Source organism: Psammomys obesus, unplaced genomic scaffold (genome assembly GCF_907164565.1).
Source record: "Psammomys obesus unplaced genomic scaffold, mPsaObe1.curated_primary_1811, whole genome shotgun sequence".
Taxonomy (NCBI): Eukaryota; Metazoa; Chordata; class Mammalia; order Rodentia; family Muridae; genus Psammomys; species Psammomys obesus.
The window spans coordinates 7,225,490-7,243,068 of NW_026596149.1; positions in this window are offsets into that span (position 1 = coordinate 7,225,490).

Sequence of the window (17,579 nt, forward strand, 5' to 3'; positions counted from 1 at the left end):
ACAAAAATAGCAATAATAGAATAAATATGAATACATCTTCACTGAAAGCCTTTGCTGCCTGAGATCTGTTCACCTTCAGAAGTGTTTTTGCACGTTGAGATTTCTGTGTATCTGTTTATCATGCTGCTACTGCCGCACCCATTTCAGAAACCTTCCTCATTCACAGATATTCTCTTGAGCCTCTTACATGCCCACTCTCATGGGGACAGCTCGCACTCTCTTGTCTTTGTCCTGCACAGAAACCCTGTGGCACAATTATCAGGTCACATGTGGAATATTATATATGCTTTAACAGAACACAGTGTGTTGCCAATATGATGATGTGGCAAAGTTCTCGTTCGGTGTATCTGTCAGGACACCATTCTGTATTTGAGCTACTTCAGTGAAAAGCAGTTATAAGATTGAGAAAATAAGCCTTTAAGGGACCGTGGAAGGTAAGGGTGACTACAAAAAGCAACATCTGAAGCATTTTCAAGTGAGTACCTGGGCTTTTCAAGTGAGGTATTTTCTGACGCCAACAGGTCTGCATTATACAGCCGATAAAAAAATAAACAAGCAACCACCATCACCAACAAAAACAAAACAAGCAAAAAGCAACAGAAAGGTCGTCTGGGTCAAAGTGCTAGCTGTGAAAGCCTGAACACCTGAGTTGGATCCCTAGAACCATATAAAAGCCTGGTGGAGCAGCATGCATCTTTCCTCACAGCATTCCTGTGGGAAACAGACAGGAAACTCCCAGGCTGTGAGACTGGAGTACACAGCCTGGGAGAAACAAGATAGACCTTGCCTCAACAGGTGAAAAGTTGAGAACCAGCTCTACAGAGTTGTCCCCTGACCTTCACACCTGCAGTGGTGTACGCATGCCCTCCCCCAAATAAAACATAAAAATGAAAGAAATTCTTCCTAAAAGAACTTAGGAACACAATGGTATAATTTCTTAGGCATTTAATAAAAAGAAAAATTAGATTTGTTCATGTTTTGGTATAATTGTATAAAAGACAAAAGTGGTTCCTTTTTTAAATATTCTAAAGGTTTTATATTTTTAGTATTCCCATGTCAGCTTAAAGAATATTCTGCTTGCTTTTTGCTTTGAAATCATTTCAAACATACAGGCAGGTTTCAAAGACAGGGTAATGAGCTCTTTAAACCTTCTCAGAATTCTTTATTGGCAGTTTCTTTTCACTTAGCACAGTGTTCTCTCTATTTCAGAGTTGGCTGAAAGTGTCAGCACCCAAATTCCTTAGTGTGTATTTTCTAGGAACACTTTCTTATGTTTCCCCAGTTTGGTGACCAGATAGGCAACCAGTGTTGGTGGCATATGTTTGGGCAATCTGCCACTGTTTCCAGACTTGGTGTGCAAACGCATGAGTACATTCTGGGTCAACTTCCAAGCTAGGTTCAAGAGCTGCATGTAGTTGTCACCTCTTTTAGTCTACAGAACTTTCTCATTTTGTCTTCAGCTTTCATAACTTAGTGTGTGTGGGGGGATTGGAGGGATGGTGGGGTGCGTGTGTGCATATGGAGGTCAGAAGACAGTTTTGTGGAACTGATTCTTTCCACCTTTATATGGGTCCCACGGACAAAACGCAGGCTATCAGACTTGCATAAATACCACCTTTACCTCCCGAGTCGTCATTATATCACCGGCTCCTCATTTCTGAGATGTTTTTCAGTAGTAAAGGCAAGTTAATTTATAGTTAAGTCCTTCATTTTGGGGTTTATGCAGGGTTTCTCCTTGGCTAGTTTATCTGACTTTTGGCAGGAATATTTCATTTTACTCTCCTTTAGTGTTACTAGTTTTCATGTTAAGATTTTTGGCTTGTAATGTTTTTGTTCCAGAGTATTTCCTATAATGATTTTAATGATAGAAAGCCATTGTTTGTTGTTGAGATAGGGCCTAGCTAATGGCCCACCCAGGCTGGCTTCAAACCTGCGGTTGTCCTCCCTGCCACAGCGCCCAAATGCCGGGATGGCAGGTGGGTGCCAGCTCACCCAGCTCCACAGAAAACCTTTTGTTCTGATTCTCCGGAGTTTGTGAAATAAGGCATTGAGTAGTTTTTTTTTTTTAACCAGATGAATGTGCCAGGGGGACAGTGCATGAGCATTAATGTCTAAGTGATGAAAAAGTACTCAATTCTTTACACATATACAAATTCCTGACAAATTATTAACTCAACCTTTATATTGAATTTTTTTATTAATTCAATTTACATCTCAGTCATAGATCCCTTCCTCCTTTCCTCTAGTTGCACCCCCTCCTGCATCCCCTCTCTCCGATTCATCAGAATAGGGGAGCCCCCCTTACCCAGATATCCCATCTCATTTATTCACATGAGGACTGAGTTCATCTTCCTGCCCTGTGTAGGGAAGTCCCATCAGGGGGAAGTGATCAAAAAGCAGGCAACAGAGTCCACGACAGAGATATCCCATACTCCCCCAACTAGTGGGCCAACATGAAGCCTAAGATATCCATCAGGCTTATCTTCTTGGGGTCTGTACATTGTAGTATGTCTATCCTGTACTATATGACTAAAATCCACTTATAAGTGAGTATATACTATGTGTGTCTTTCTTGGTCTGTGTTACCCCACTCAGGGTGATCTTTTCTAGTTCTATCCATTTGCCTGCAAATTTCATGATTTCCTTGTTTTTAATGGCTGAGTAGTATTTCATTGTGTAAATGTACCACTGTTTCTTTATCTATTCTTTGGTTGAGGGATATCTAGGTTATTTCCAGTTCTTGGCTATTATGAATAAAGCTGCTATGAACATGGTTGCTTCTGAAACTGAAAAGCTTCTGTAAAGCAAAGGACACTATCAATAGAATGAAACAGCAGTCTACAGATTGGGAAAAGATCTTCAACAATCCTACATCTGAAAAAGAGCTAATATCTAGAATATATAAAGAACTCAAGAAATTAAACACCAACAAATAATCCAATTAAAAAATGGGATACAGAGCTAAACAGAGAATTCTCAACAGGAATCTTGAATGGTTAAAGAAATGCTCAAAATCCCTAGTCATCCAGGAAATGCAAATCAAAACAACCCTGAGATTTCACCTTACACCCATCAGAATGGCTAAGATAAAAACACTCAAGTGACAACACATGCTGGAGAGGATGTGAAGAAAGGGGAACCCTCCTTCACTGCTGGTAAGAGTGCAAACTTGAACAAAAACTTTGGAAATCAGTCTGGTGCATTCTCAGAAAACTATTAATAGCCATACCTCAAGACCCAGCTATGCCACTCTGGGCATACACCTGAAAGATGCTTCACCATACAAGGTCTATGAACTATGTTCATAGAAGTGTTACTTGTAATAGTCAGAAACTGGAAACATATTTACTTTTCTGCCACTAGATTATACTCTGTAAAATTCTGTAATTAATACACGTTGATTTTGCTTAGATATTGTTGAATACATTCTGTTGTACATTGCTAAATACTCTTGATTCTTAGCCTTGTGCTAACATGGATAGTTTAAGGTTGGGATTACTGTAAAATATATTTTATTTCATCTTTTGTGATGCTGTTCTATCCCCTTCATTTTAACACACAGTTTATATGGCTTGGGATTTTAACATGGCCTCAGATTCACTTTGTGGATTAACTTTGAGGCTAGTGACAGCAGAATCATTTTCAGTTCATGCTTTGTAAGAAAAGGAGTGGCCCAGCACCTTAGCATCATTCTGGTGGAGACTTGAATCAGTGACTTTGAGGCCAGAAATGTGCACTTTTACCAGGTGATGCTTTGTCGCAGATGGTTAGATCATCCCACCAGCCTATCAAAAACACTGCAATAACCCGGCAGCCTGGCCTGGTCATATAACTGCCACCTGGGAGGATGAGACAAGGATACTGAGTTTAAAGCCTGCTTGGCCTATGGAGTAAGTTCAAGGCCAGCCTAGGTAACTCTGAGATTCTGTCTCAAAATAAAACGGTCTGGGGTTGTAACTTAGTGATAGAGTGCTTTCCCAGCATTCACAAGGGCCTAGGAGGGATCTTCACTAAAGCACATAACGTGTGTGCGCACACACACACACACACACACACACACACACACACACGCATGTGCAGCATACACAGTCTCCATACTAAAAACAAGAATGAAAGGAATTAGAATAAATATGACAATGGGAAACTATCAGGGTAGGGTCAGGGAAAGATGGTGTTTTACATAATGCTACAGCCTTGTACCCAATAAAATGAAATATCAGCATTTTTACAGTCATTCTTCTTCGTTTCCTGTCAAAATGAACATCATTGTTTCTATTTTAAAATATAATATTTTCACAGCATGAAGCAGTAAGACATTTTGTATATGCTTTAAAAGACATAACAATAGTAAAATCAAGTCTGGTTTTTTTTTTTTCTGCAATTAATGACATGGAACAATAGACATCAGTTAAGAGGCGTTTCACACAGTGGTATTGTTAAGCGAGTAGGCCCAGAGAACTTTCAGTGTTTTCTTTTTTTTTAAAGTAGGCTTTCTTCCCACATCACCCATCTTAGAGGGGAATGAGTGTATCAAGATTGCAAAAATGTATGTGGTTTTGAGAAATGTGTATGCTGGAAATGTAATTCTAATTTGCCTGGATAATTTTTAATTTCCTAAATTGAGTAGAATAGATTTGTGCCTTCATTAATGTGCTCAGAACCTGTTTCTGTTAAGCTAAACTTTAACTGAACTTTACTGGAACCCTTATAACAGAAATCAATCTTAGGAACTAAAGAAACTGACAGATTAATTTACAGTGAGAGGGCTGAAAAACAAACTAAACCAAAGAAAAAACAAAAAGCCCTCAACCTCAACAGTGTTTAAGCTTGGAAAATACAGTTTTGGAGGGACATCAAATATCAAAATTTTACAAAATTGCTACTTTATTTGAAACTTGTCTGCATAAGAATTTCTCTAAAGTCTGGAATTTATTTTTGTTCTAGTTCTGACATGAACACACATCAGATATTTTATAAAAATTAATTTATAGAATTAAAATATTACTTTTTAAAAATATGTATGGGTATTTGCCTCATTTATGTATGTGTACCTCATACTTGTAACTGATGCCTAAGGATCCAGAAAAGGGGATCTGATACCCAGCGACTGGAGTTACAAATGGTTGCAAGCCACAGCATGGGTGCTGGGAACCAAACCTGGGTCCTCTGCTCTTCCAGGTTTGGATATATATATACTGTTCTGGGGATGAGATACATGCCATGGCTGTGCGTGCAGCTCAATGATAGATGCAAGGGCCCAGGTCCAAGCCCCAGAACCACCAAGTTCAAAATATGTAGGTTTACTTCTTAAGAAATAGTAACAAGGGTTTAGACAGTGCCTTAGGATGTTACAGGTTTTTACAGATTCTCAGCAGCAGCAGGCAGAGGGGATGCACTGGCAGGTGCAGGGGCTTGGGCATGAAACTGGGGTAGGCAGAAGTATGGTGGGGGTTTCCAGCCATCCCCATGGCAGTGCTTCCAGGAAAGACGGAGGGGACTTTGACCTCCTATCAGGAATGCCATGGACCATCACCCTGAGAATTCTGTGGTGTCAGCACATTGTTCATTTTGCTATTAATTTGCATATGTGCCATTAATTGAAGATTATAAAGGTTTTATGGGTTTCTCAAATGAGGAGTTTCCTTAATCAGAATCTGCTGAAATAATTTTGGTCAGAACTGCTTCATTTAATCTGTCATTGCCCGCAATAAGATGATTTTCTAAAAATAAAAAAAAATAGTAATAATAAGCTCATTGTCGATCATCCCCATTAAAGAACATGTGCAAATCTCTTTTATTCTTATTTCTATGCAAAAGTGTAGTTCATAAAACATCTCCTGTCATTCCCAGCCTGAAAAACTGATTGAGTAGAATGGTTTGAAATGACTGAAATGAAATGGTCCAGTGGTTGTGGTTGAATGCGTTGAGTGTGATGGTTGTAATGAGATCATGGAACTTTACTGGCTGTTTGGAAGGACAGAATTGAAACAATGAAGGACACAGGAAAGCAGGTCTGAGTTCCTCTTTGGCTCTTCTCTTTATGCCAGCACTCAATGTGTTAATGACAGTTTCATGTCTTCTTAGTCTCTTATGAAACAGCCATTTTTTACTTTTTAAATATATTAAATAATTGAGAATTTCATATAGTATATTTTGATTATATCCAACCCCCACTTCCTACTGGTGTTGTTTTTTCCCCATTGAGTCCAATTTGTGCTTCCCATATACTCCTGTCTGTGGGGCATCCACTGGAGTGTGGTAGGCCTACGAGGGGTCACATTTTCTCTCCTCCAGAAGCCCCTAACAGTCCATAGCCTCTCACATGGGATTGGGGACTTATAAACCCCTTCTCCATGCCAGAATGTTAACTGTCTTGATCATGTGTGGGTCTTGGGCAGACAACCACAGCTGCTGTGAGTTCAGTACTGCAAATAGCCCATCATGTCCAGAAAACACTGTGTTTTGTTTGTTTGTTTTTTCTTGTCTTCCCTGACTTCTAGCTCTTACAGTCTCTCTGTCCACTGTTCTGTGCCGGCCCCTGAGACTTGTCAGGTAGAGTGTGCTGCATTTGAGGCTGAACACTCCAGTGACAACCCTTATTCTAAGCGCTTTAGCCAGATATGAATTTTTGCATAAACTGCCATCCATTGTACAAAGAAACTTCTCTGCTGAGCTGCACCAATTTGTGAGTAGAGAGACATATTTAGAAGGTGGCTTGATTCTATTTTCTAGTAGCAGAGTAATAGCAGTAGGCTCAGCGTTGAGGCCTTGAGCTTCTCAACCATGTTTTTGGCTAGGTGTATAGTACCAGAAATGTGTTTCTTTCTGTGTAGCAAGCGCTAAGTCCAATCAGAAAGTGGTTGGTTGCCACCCAAACATTCATGCCACTATTGTACCCATGGAAATATGTTGTCACACAAGTCAGTTTTGTAGTTTACAGGGCTCTCAGCGGGGTAAGACTTTCGATGACATTTCCCCCAGTGTCACACAGCTAGCCAACATGACAGAACTTTCCTGGTTAGTACCGACTTGGTTTCTGCATGTCCTGTGCATTGTGCATGGTGTCCTTCACATTAGGGTCTGACCATCCAGGCCTGGGAGGCAGCCTAAAGCAGTAGAAATAGCCTGTATTGTTTTGAGAGTGTCCATTGAAATTCCTGACAAACAGCTCGAGAGTACAGTGTTTGTTCTTTGACTTCCTCAAATATGCCAAGTGACTTTCTTATGATTTCTCTATTTTTTTTTTTTACCTAATGTCTTAGAAATGTGTGCATATGTGGGGACATATATAGATGCTATTTCCTGTATACATATTTTCTATTAGTGAACATTTCTATTTATGATTTCTTATGCATAGCTACATAAAATAATCACATAATGAAATGAAGCTGTTAATAGTCTATATAGTATTTAATCTTCTCAATTTTCTCTAAGTAATCCTTAGAATGTGGCACAGTTTCATTGAAACTAATTATGTACCAGACCAGATAACATTTATATCACTAAAAGTAAGGTATAGACCAATTCAGTTAAAATATTTTATCTGTGTGTTTACCTGCATGTGTGTGCAGCTCTTAAGAACTAAGCCACTTCTTCCAGTTCCAGTAGGCCTGATTTTTAAAAGCTCTTTAATAACGGAGAATCAGCCAAAGGGTAAGGATCAGGCTCAGGTAGGTTTTACCTTTGCACCAACATGTACACATGAGATTCTTAAGTGTGAAATTATTTGGTGGAAGGGAATATATTTAAATTCTGGTAGATGCTGCTAACTTGTACAGACATTTGCACCACCTTATTCCCAACACTGAAGCTCAGGATCAGGCTTACATCCTTCTACTAATAGGTATAAATCTCCTCATTCCCCCCAACTGTATTACCTGATTTTAGAACCAGGGAGATTTCCATGTTTGTAGGTTTGGTTGTACTTTTCCTGGGATTGCCTTTCTTTACCATTTGCCTTCGATTCTCTTGCAGACTTGCTTTTATTATTATTATTAAATAGTTTATATGTGCATCTGAGTGTATTCTTTGTTCCATTTTTTCACGTTTCTATCTGATGCCTGTGTTCGGCTTTATTCATGATGACTTTTGTCTTATTAGATATTTAAATCTGGGGGTATACAATCTTTTAGTATTTATTTTAAATTTTACTTAAGGAAGTCTAAACACCTCAAAATTTTATGTGTTGTTTTGTTTTGTTTTTGTTTTTTTGTAGAATATGTAACCTTCTTTTTGAAATTTTGGATATTTAAAGCAACCTGTCTCATTTTGTCCTTTGATTTGGGTCTCATAATATTCTAACAACATTCATTGTGTAGGTCTTCCACCATAATGAAAACCCGCTGTGCTGTGAATGATGTTTATCTATACATGTGCATGTATACATTTATATAGACCTTACCAAGAAACAAGCCCAAGTGTGATGACTTAACATACCTGTTGGCCACCATCTACTACCATCTTTCCAAACAGGACTGACTAGCAAGTGGGCTTGTGTTTTCTCCCCATGGTGTGACATGAGCCTCTAGCGTTTGGGACTCAGTGGGCCTGGACCATCCACAGTGTCTCACACAAGTGGCTGGCATCAGATGCTGGCGGACACCTCGGTTGGATTATGTGTGTGGTCCTTCTCTCTGGCTTAGGCTTCTCTATAGAAGCTGGATACCAAAGAAGAAATGGAAAGCTGTCCTCATGAAGGCCAGCCCCCAAACTGCCCATTTGTCACCTGTGCCACATTCTATGGGTTAGGTAGGCCCAGGGTCAGCTGGACTTAAAGAAAATTGAGAAGATTAAGCCACCCCTCCGTGGGGAGAAGGTGGAACAATTTGTGACCATCTTCAGTCCATCACAAGAATTAAGGAAGTCTTTGCTGGAAGTTAAACATAATTATAGTGTCCACTGAACAACTCATTAGGAAAAAAACAAACTCTAGCTGGAGAATTACAAAAGTATTTGAAGAAGTTAACACCATTCCTGGAAACAAACCTCCTTTCCCACACCCCTGATGCGTTGAAGAAGACCATCTTAGTACAGGGTACAGTAGACTAATTTATTCAGAAGCTTGGACAGTTGTGTCCAATGAGTTCTGCTTTGAAATTATGCTCTCTGTTTACCAAAAGGGAAAAGTAAGCAGCCATCAGCCACCTGCTGGTGTGGTTCTAAGTCCTGGGTGTGCCCTTTCCATGACCTATATGATGCCATTAAAGCATTAAAGAAGTTTTGTGATTGTTTTCGAATCCTAGGAAGTTCCTATGGCTTGTGAAGAATTGACGTGATTATTTTTTGCAGTCAATACTAAACCTAGAGCATATTAAATTAAAAATGATAAAAATTGTCAGGTGAATTTAATAATGATGTGGATTATGACCTGCCTGAACTCACACGTTCACTGCCTTGGTAGTATTTTTGTATACTAGCTGTATTTGCCACATGGCTAAGTGTGGAAGGTTAAATTAAGTTTAGGTTAAGCTATATATGCCCACTTTTTTTTTTTAAAGCTTAGTCTGTTGTCCTTATAAATCTAAATTATCTTGTGAAGAAACTGATTCATAAATAGCGAGGACACTTTAGTCACTCTTAGAAATAAATATTTCAGTTTATACTCTGAGGACTGAATGCATGAGTTTGTAGGACACAGGGCGGAGCCAAGGGTTATCAGAGCTCCAACGTTTCTTTAAAAATATCTCAAGTGCTAGAATGGTGTCTTGGAAGTCACAAACTCTCATAGTCCCAGCTTTGCAAATTAACAATAAGAAGGGATATTCCTATTGTTTATTTAATATTATTTATGTTTTTGAGCCAGGGTTTCTCTGTGTAGCACTGGCTGTCCTGGACTCATTTTATAGACCTGGCTGGCTGCAAACTCACAGAGACCCACCTGCCTCTGCCTCCCCAAGTGCTGGGATTAAAAGTGTGCACCAAGAACACCTGACTAAGTAGGGATGTTCTTAATCACTAATATCTGGAGGAAGCCTCTGGTGGGCATCATAGTATGTGGGGACATGATGAATCTTTTCCTCACAACAAGCATCCTATTGTTGTCAATTCAACCTGGTGGAACTTTTGATTAGTAGAGAAAGGAGTACAAAATGAGGATAAAGGAAGAAAACCCCATCACTCACAGGTGATATTGAGATTGTACAAATAGATAACACTTAAGATAAACAACATACACAAATAATCAAGTTCACTGAATAAAAGTTCAGTACCCAAAGTCTATATACCAAATACAATCAAAAATCATATAGAAAAATGACTATGGCTCAGAGGTTCTTAGAGAGGGTTTGGATCCCCTAGCACTCATGTAAAAGCCAGACGTGGGTGTATTCACTTGTAACTGTTTGCTCAGTTCACTCAGTAAAGTGCTAGCCATGGAAGCCTTTATAAAACGAAAAGCTTTCGTAAACTATGAGAAACTGTATACCTCATGAAAACGTATCCAAATGCTCATTGTACATGGCTAATTATAACAGAAGAATCTAAAACTATGAGGTGTGACACACAAAATGGCTAAAATTAAAATTTACTATGAAGTGTGTGATGTATAATTATATATATATACATATATATATATAATTTTACATATTTACACATATGTTCTATATTAGTATATATACTAATATAGAACATATGTGTAAATGTCTTTATCTCTGAGATGTGTGTGTGTGTGTGTGTGTGTGTGTGTGTATCCCAAGCCTAGCACTTCCATTCTTAGATATATACCCAGAGAAATAGTAATATGTCTACCAAAAGATACATGTAAGGATACTCAATAACAGCATTCTTCATTACAGCCTCAAACTGAAGATAATCTAGCTGTTTTTCAAGAATAATGAGTAAAACCATTAATGAAATATTATCCATCATTAAGGAAAAACTACCCCCGCTGCTGCAGTAATAGGGATGAATTATATAGACATAATGTTGCATGAAGGGAGTCAATAAAAAAGAGCATATGGTTCAGTGTGATTCCACTTAGAGCTCAAAATGAGCAGAACTCAATTACTGTGATTAGAGCAGTGTTGACCTTTGTTGAGTGGGAGGTTACTGAGTTTTTTAAGATTGAGCTCCTTTGTTTTCTGCTATCAGTTCGGGTCTGATCTTAGCCCCTCAAAGCTTATTCCTTCTTACATGGGCACGCCTATCTTCAAAGAAGTTGTGGCACAGCAAATCTTTCTCACACTTGGCACAACCACCCACAAGACAGCAGGAGATAAACATCATTTGTGCAAAAAAATAAAGCGTCCAACAATAGGCATTGTGCTAATTTTGAAAGGAGGAAGTATTTATTTTGGCTCACTATATCAGAGGTTTCAATTCATGGTAGTTTGATTGCATTGTTCCTGGGCCTGTTGTGAGGTGGATCATGGCAGGGTATAGTGAGGCAGGATATATTCATGGCAGCCAGAAAACGGAGATGCAGAGAAGGGCATGGGACAATATGCCTCACCAAAGACACACTTCTTCATCTGGTTTCTATCACTGAAAGTGTCCATCACCACCCTGGTAATGCTATCAAACTCAACCCAGTGGTGAATTACTCCATTGATCTGACCAGAGTCTTCCTGTGGTTGGATTCACAAGCTGGGGACTCTTTTCAGCTTTTGAAAGGATACTGTATATCCCGACTTACAGTCATGTACAAGTGTAAAAATTCATTCTGCTGAGTCCTTAAATAAGCACAGATCACAACATGTGTGTCATATTTCAACAAAGACAAATCAGATCTAGAGAGTTGTATCATTGGGTAAAGTGCTTGCCACACAAGCATTAGGATCTGAGTTTGGATCTCTTAAAAGTCAGGTAAAAGTCAGGTGTTGGGGTTTTCACTTGTAATACCAGTGAAGATCAGAGACGGGAGGATCCCTGGGGCCTTGTCTATCAAAACCAATGGGACTCAGGTTCATTAAGAAACATCTTAAAAACTCAAGTGACAACACATGTTGAGGAGGATATAGAGAAAGGGGAACCCTCCTCCATTGCTGGTGGGAATGTAAACTTGTACAACCACTTTGGAAATCAATTTGGTGCTTTCTCAGATAATTAGGAATAGTGCTACCTCAAGATCCAGCTGTACCACTCCTAGGCATATATCCAAAAGATGCTCCAGTATACAAGGACATTTGATCAACCATGTTTGTAGCAGCTTCATTCATAATAGCCAGAATCTGGAAACAACCCAGATGTCCCTCAACTGAGGAATGGATACAGAAATTGTGGTACATTTACACAATGGAATACTACTCAGCAATTAAAAACAAGGAAATTATGAAATGTACAGGCAAATGGTGGGAACTAGAAAAGATAATCCTGGGTGAGGTATCCCAAAAGCAAAAAGACACAGGTATATACTCACTTATAAGTGAATATTAGACATATAATATAGGATAAACATACTAAAATCTGTACACCTAAAGAAACTAATCAAGAAGGAGGACCTGGGTGAGGGGGGTCAATCCTCACTCAGAAAGGCAAAGAGGACAGACATCAGAAGAGGGAGAAAACAGGAACAGGACAGGAGCCTACCACAGAAAGCCTCTGAAAGACTCTTCCCAGCAGGGTATTAAAGCAGATGCTGAGACTCATAGCCAAACTTTGGGCAGAGTAAAGGAAATCTTATGAAAGAAGAGGGAGATAGAAAGACCTGGAGGGGACAGGAGCTCCACAAGGAGAGCAACAGAACAGCAACAAAAAAATTTGGGCCTAGGGGTCTTTGCTGAGACTGATATTCCAAACAAGGACCATGCATGGGAATAACCTAGAACCCCTGCACAGATGTAGCCCATCAAGTAGGTGCCCTATTAATGGGAATAGGGACTGTCTCTGACATGAACCCAGTGGTGGGCTCTTTGATCACCTCCCTGTGATGGGGAAGCAGTCTTACCAGGCTACAGAGGAGGACAATGCAGCCATTCCTGATGAGACTTAAGGTCAGAGGGAAGGGGAGGAGAACTTCCCTTATCAGTGGACTTGGGGAAGAACATAGGGGGAGAAGAGGGAGGGAGGTGGGGCTGGGAGGGGTTGAGGGAGGGGGCTACATCTGGGATACAACGTGAATAAATTAATTAATAAACAGATAAACAATAAAACAAACAAAAAAGAAAAAAGGAAACATCTCAAAAAATAAGGTAGAGAGTGATGCAGAAAGGAACTTGGTTATCTCCTGGCACACACCCATGCCCACCTGAACATTTACACATGTGCACATATACAAAAGTTAAATAAAAATGACGGTGAATATATAAGGGAAATAAAAATGACTAGGGATTCAGTCACAAAGGGAGGAGTACTCTTGAAGTGGAACTCAGAGAACAGTTATAATAATGGCAGGTAACTAGGAGCAGGAAGGCAATCTCGGCAAAATGAATGATCTGAAAAATGCTGAGATGGAAAATACAGACTGTGTGCAAGGAGCAGCAGGGAGGTCAGTGGGCACCAAAGGAACTGCAGGAAACAGCAGGAAATGTTCAGGGAGAAGATGTCCTAGGATCAGCCTCACTGGCGTTTGATGCCAGGTCTAGCTTGGAGCTAGGGCACTGGAGTGCAGGCCATGTTAGGAGGTGGCCCAGGTGGCAGACACCGTGCCATCAGTTATGAAGGGTAGTGCTGGCCAGAGAGGTTCTGCAGAGGTGGAAATGGAAGTGAGTTCGTAAGTGGAAGGTAGCATTATGGTTCATGGGAGAGGTTTGTCATCCAAATCTGTTCTCTGAGACTGATACTCCAACCGTTTTCTGGGTTTTTTTTAAAAACAAAGTTTTCATACAATACATTTTGATCATGTTTTTCCCCTCCCCAATTGCTCCAAGTTCCTCCCCTCCTGCCTACCCATCCAATTTAAAATTCTATCTCTTTCTTTAAAAATAAAAATAAAAAACAAAGCAAGTGGAAACAAAAGAAGAAACGCAAAAGTACCTCCATGGAAACAAAAATTAAAATAAACAAGTCAAAACAAAACAAAACAAAAGCCAGTAATACAAAAGCAAACAAAGAAGCAAAAACCCTAAACAAACTAAAGTGAAAAAGTTCGCAAAGTATCAAAATTTTGTTTTGTGCTGGGCAACTACTCCAGGATACGAGCCTAGTCTGGGATGTGGTTAATACGCTCAGTGAGACTCCATTGGATAAAATGGATTCTCCCTTTGCCAGCTGGCATCAGTTACAGAGGGCTTCCTGGTGGAGCTGGGTTCCCAGGTCCACTCTTCCCGCTCCGTGCTGGGACCTGGCCGGACTTGAACCTGGGCATGTCTTGTGTGTGCTGCCCCAGTCTCTGTGAATTCATATGTGCACTGGCTCTTTTGTGAGTGAAGACCCTGTTTCCTTGGTATCACCCATCACTTCTGGCTGTTAGAAACTTTCAGCTTCCTTTTCCACTCAGCTCCCTGAGTCTTGATGGGGAGGGGCTTGATGAGGAGACACACCCCATTCAAGACTGAGTGCTCCAAAGTCTCTCATTCTCTGCACACTGTCCGTTTCTGAGTCTCTGTGTTAATTACAATTTACTACAAGAAGGATCTCTGATGAGGCTTGAATGAGGCACTAAACTATGGAATACTTTACTCTTAACTTGTCATTGGTATTAAAGACATTTTTCCAGTTTCCTTGATAGCTAGGCATGGTTGTATGACTAAGCCCTAGTCAGTTGGATGTGAGTGTAGAAATTCCTCATCACCATTTTATTTTTGTTCTTCTTCTGTTTTTTAAGATTTATTTTTGTGTATTGATATTTTTTCTGCATGTATGTCTGAGCACCACATGGGTGCCTGTGCCTGTGGAAGCCGGACGAGTGTGCCAGATCCCCTGGAAATGGAATTACAGATGTGGGCCTGGGAACCGATCGAGGTCCTCAGCAAGAGCACTCAGTGCTCTTAACCACAGAGCCATTTCTCCAGCTGCACACGGCCAGGTTTGTAATGGAATCCTGGGAAGAGTGGAGCAGGAGGAGAAGCAAGCATAGCTTGTGCCTCCAGGGAGGAACCTGGGAGCAGCAGTGCAGGCGTACTCAGCGCGAGGACAGCAGGCATCACTGTGGATGCCTGCCTGCACATGCGGTACTCGTGAGCCACCCGTGCACATAGGACATATTGCAGGAGCGAGTCTTAGGAAATGTCCACGTGGAGGTGATTTGAGTCTATTTCATGAGTAACGCGAGGGCCTCAATCAGAGACAACAACTTGGTGTTTGCAGCAGCAAAGGGGAGTGATAGGCAACCGCTGAGATAAGGTTAGGGTTTCTGTGAGTGGATGCTGTGCGCAATGTTTTATGGTGAGAGGTGTAGGAAGTATAAAGAACGGACAGTTCTTGGCCCCCAGGAACTTATACCTGCAGAGAAAAAAAATGCATTTATAAAAATACATAAGGGCTAGGGAAACTAGCAGTCGAGAAATTTATACTCCAGTGAAAATATATTTACATACTTGTTAATTATACATTATTATCTTTGGTACTGAGGCTGAACTCTGGTCCCTGTGCATTCTGAGTTCTTGCTCTACACAGCCACAGCCCAACAACCCCCAGCCTTATATCCATAACATTAGTAAGCAGGAGTGAAGTGAGGCTTCAGAAGCAATAACCTAGTGAGTGAAAGACATTTATACTAATAACGCTAATATAGAGCAATGAAGTGAAGACCGGAGGCATTACTGATATTAAACAGAATAGAACTAGCTTGCCTCCAGCTCCAAAACAACGTTTATCACATTTGCCTTAAGATGTCCTTAAGTTATGAGATACAGAGCTAATTTTTCTGTTTCATTGTCCTTAGATAACTGGCCTTTACAATGCCTTTGCTAGTATGTTTTAAAGGACTGTGCTTTTTTCTTACCCCAGAAATGTAAAAGGGAAATCAATATATTTTTATTTGCACAAGAAAATGAAAACATACTTGGCCCCAGAGGAACAAAACATCTAATTTATTTCACAATGTTTTCTAAATATTTCTCCAGAGAGGCTTATGTTTATGGATATTATCTGAATATGACCTTTAGAATGCATTGGTCGTTCTGTTCTAAGCAGTCCATGACAATACTAATATACTATAAAAGAAAATGCATTTGGAAAAATAATGTAAGGGCTACAAATGCTTAGTGTGCAGCCTAGCCACAAATCTTGCAACTCTTTCTTCAATGTTAAGACTGTTCCCACTGCAGCAGCAATTTGCTGTGGAGACCTACTGTGAATATTTATTAAGGAGGTATTAGAAGAGGTAGTCGGCAGAACACTGTGGAAGAGCAGGTTCGTAAGACAAATTCTCTGTTCTCATATAGTAAGTCATTGCCTCAAAGAGTGTGCAGAATCACATGCATAAAGATTCAGTGTGTGGAAGCATTAATAAATACCACTAGAAATGTGTTACGTAAAAGCTGTGGTCATGCAAAGGAGGAAAAGGTGGTTTTTTTCTGGGTGATGCAGGAGAGCTTCACTGAGGGGAGGGATTTGGACGTGCTAAGTGAGAAGTGAGCTTGAGGCTGGGGCAGGTTTGGGCTGGGCTGGTTATACAGCCAAGTGAAACAAAGAATCGGAGTATACAGGACACAAAGGGCATGTGGTGGGTCACAGCAGAGAGTTGTGTTAGGTTCCTCTCAGTTTGACTAAGTATACAGGAATATCCCCTGGAAAGAAAGGTTTATTTTAGCTCTTGGTTTCAGAGGTTCTGGTACATGGTTGGTGGGCTTGTTGACTTGGAGCCTGTGGCTAGGCAGAAGACTGTGGCAGAAGGCGTGGTGGAACAAAGCTGATCTCCTCCTGTGCCTGAAAGGGACAGAACTAAAGGTCCAATGTTCACCTGACTTCCCTCCTCTAGCTACTACCTCCTGAATTTTCCACCACTTCTCAGTAACGCCACATGGCCTTTGCAGGGAACATCCATAACAAGAGACAAAGCTAATGTCTTATGACTTTTAGTGGGGAAACAAATATTTACTCACTCAAGATAGGAAGAACACCAACAGACCAAATGAAGGGTTATATGTGCAATTTAATGAGTAAATGAGTTTACTGCGGTTGCTCATCAGAGCCTCGAGTGACTCAAGAGCAGCTCTGCACTCGGAAGTCCCTTGGGAAATTATGACTGTCTCACCATGAAGAGTCCTACCAACAGTATGAATGACTTGTTAAAAGCTGTTCCATTGAATAGGCCACCAGGGTGTCATTGGCAGCGAGGCAACCAGGGAGCCCCAGACCTGAGTCAACCTTCCTCCTACATCACCTTGGGAAGGAGAGGGGACATTGAGAACATTTCATAAAGACCCATGGGCTTCCATGGGGGGGAATGTTAATAGTACTAGTATCAAAAGGGTCACTTGTGGGCGTTCACACCTGCTCTGGTTCCAGGACCACAGTAGTGTTATTTCTGGAGAATGGTGTGTGATAGCTGTGCTTTCAGTGAGTTTGCTCAGCATGTAGCTAGCAAAAGTGAAAGAACAGATTGCTGGTTGCAGATGACAGTAAAGCAATATCAGAGCAGGCACCTAGAATGTCCTGCAGGAACGACTGGGGCTTGAAACAGTCTGCGGGGGTCCAGACTGAGAGGTTTCTGCAGAGATGGACTTCCAGCTTCTCTCTCCACTACAGGCACATTTAAA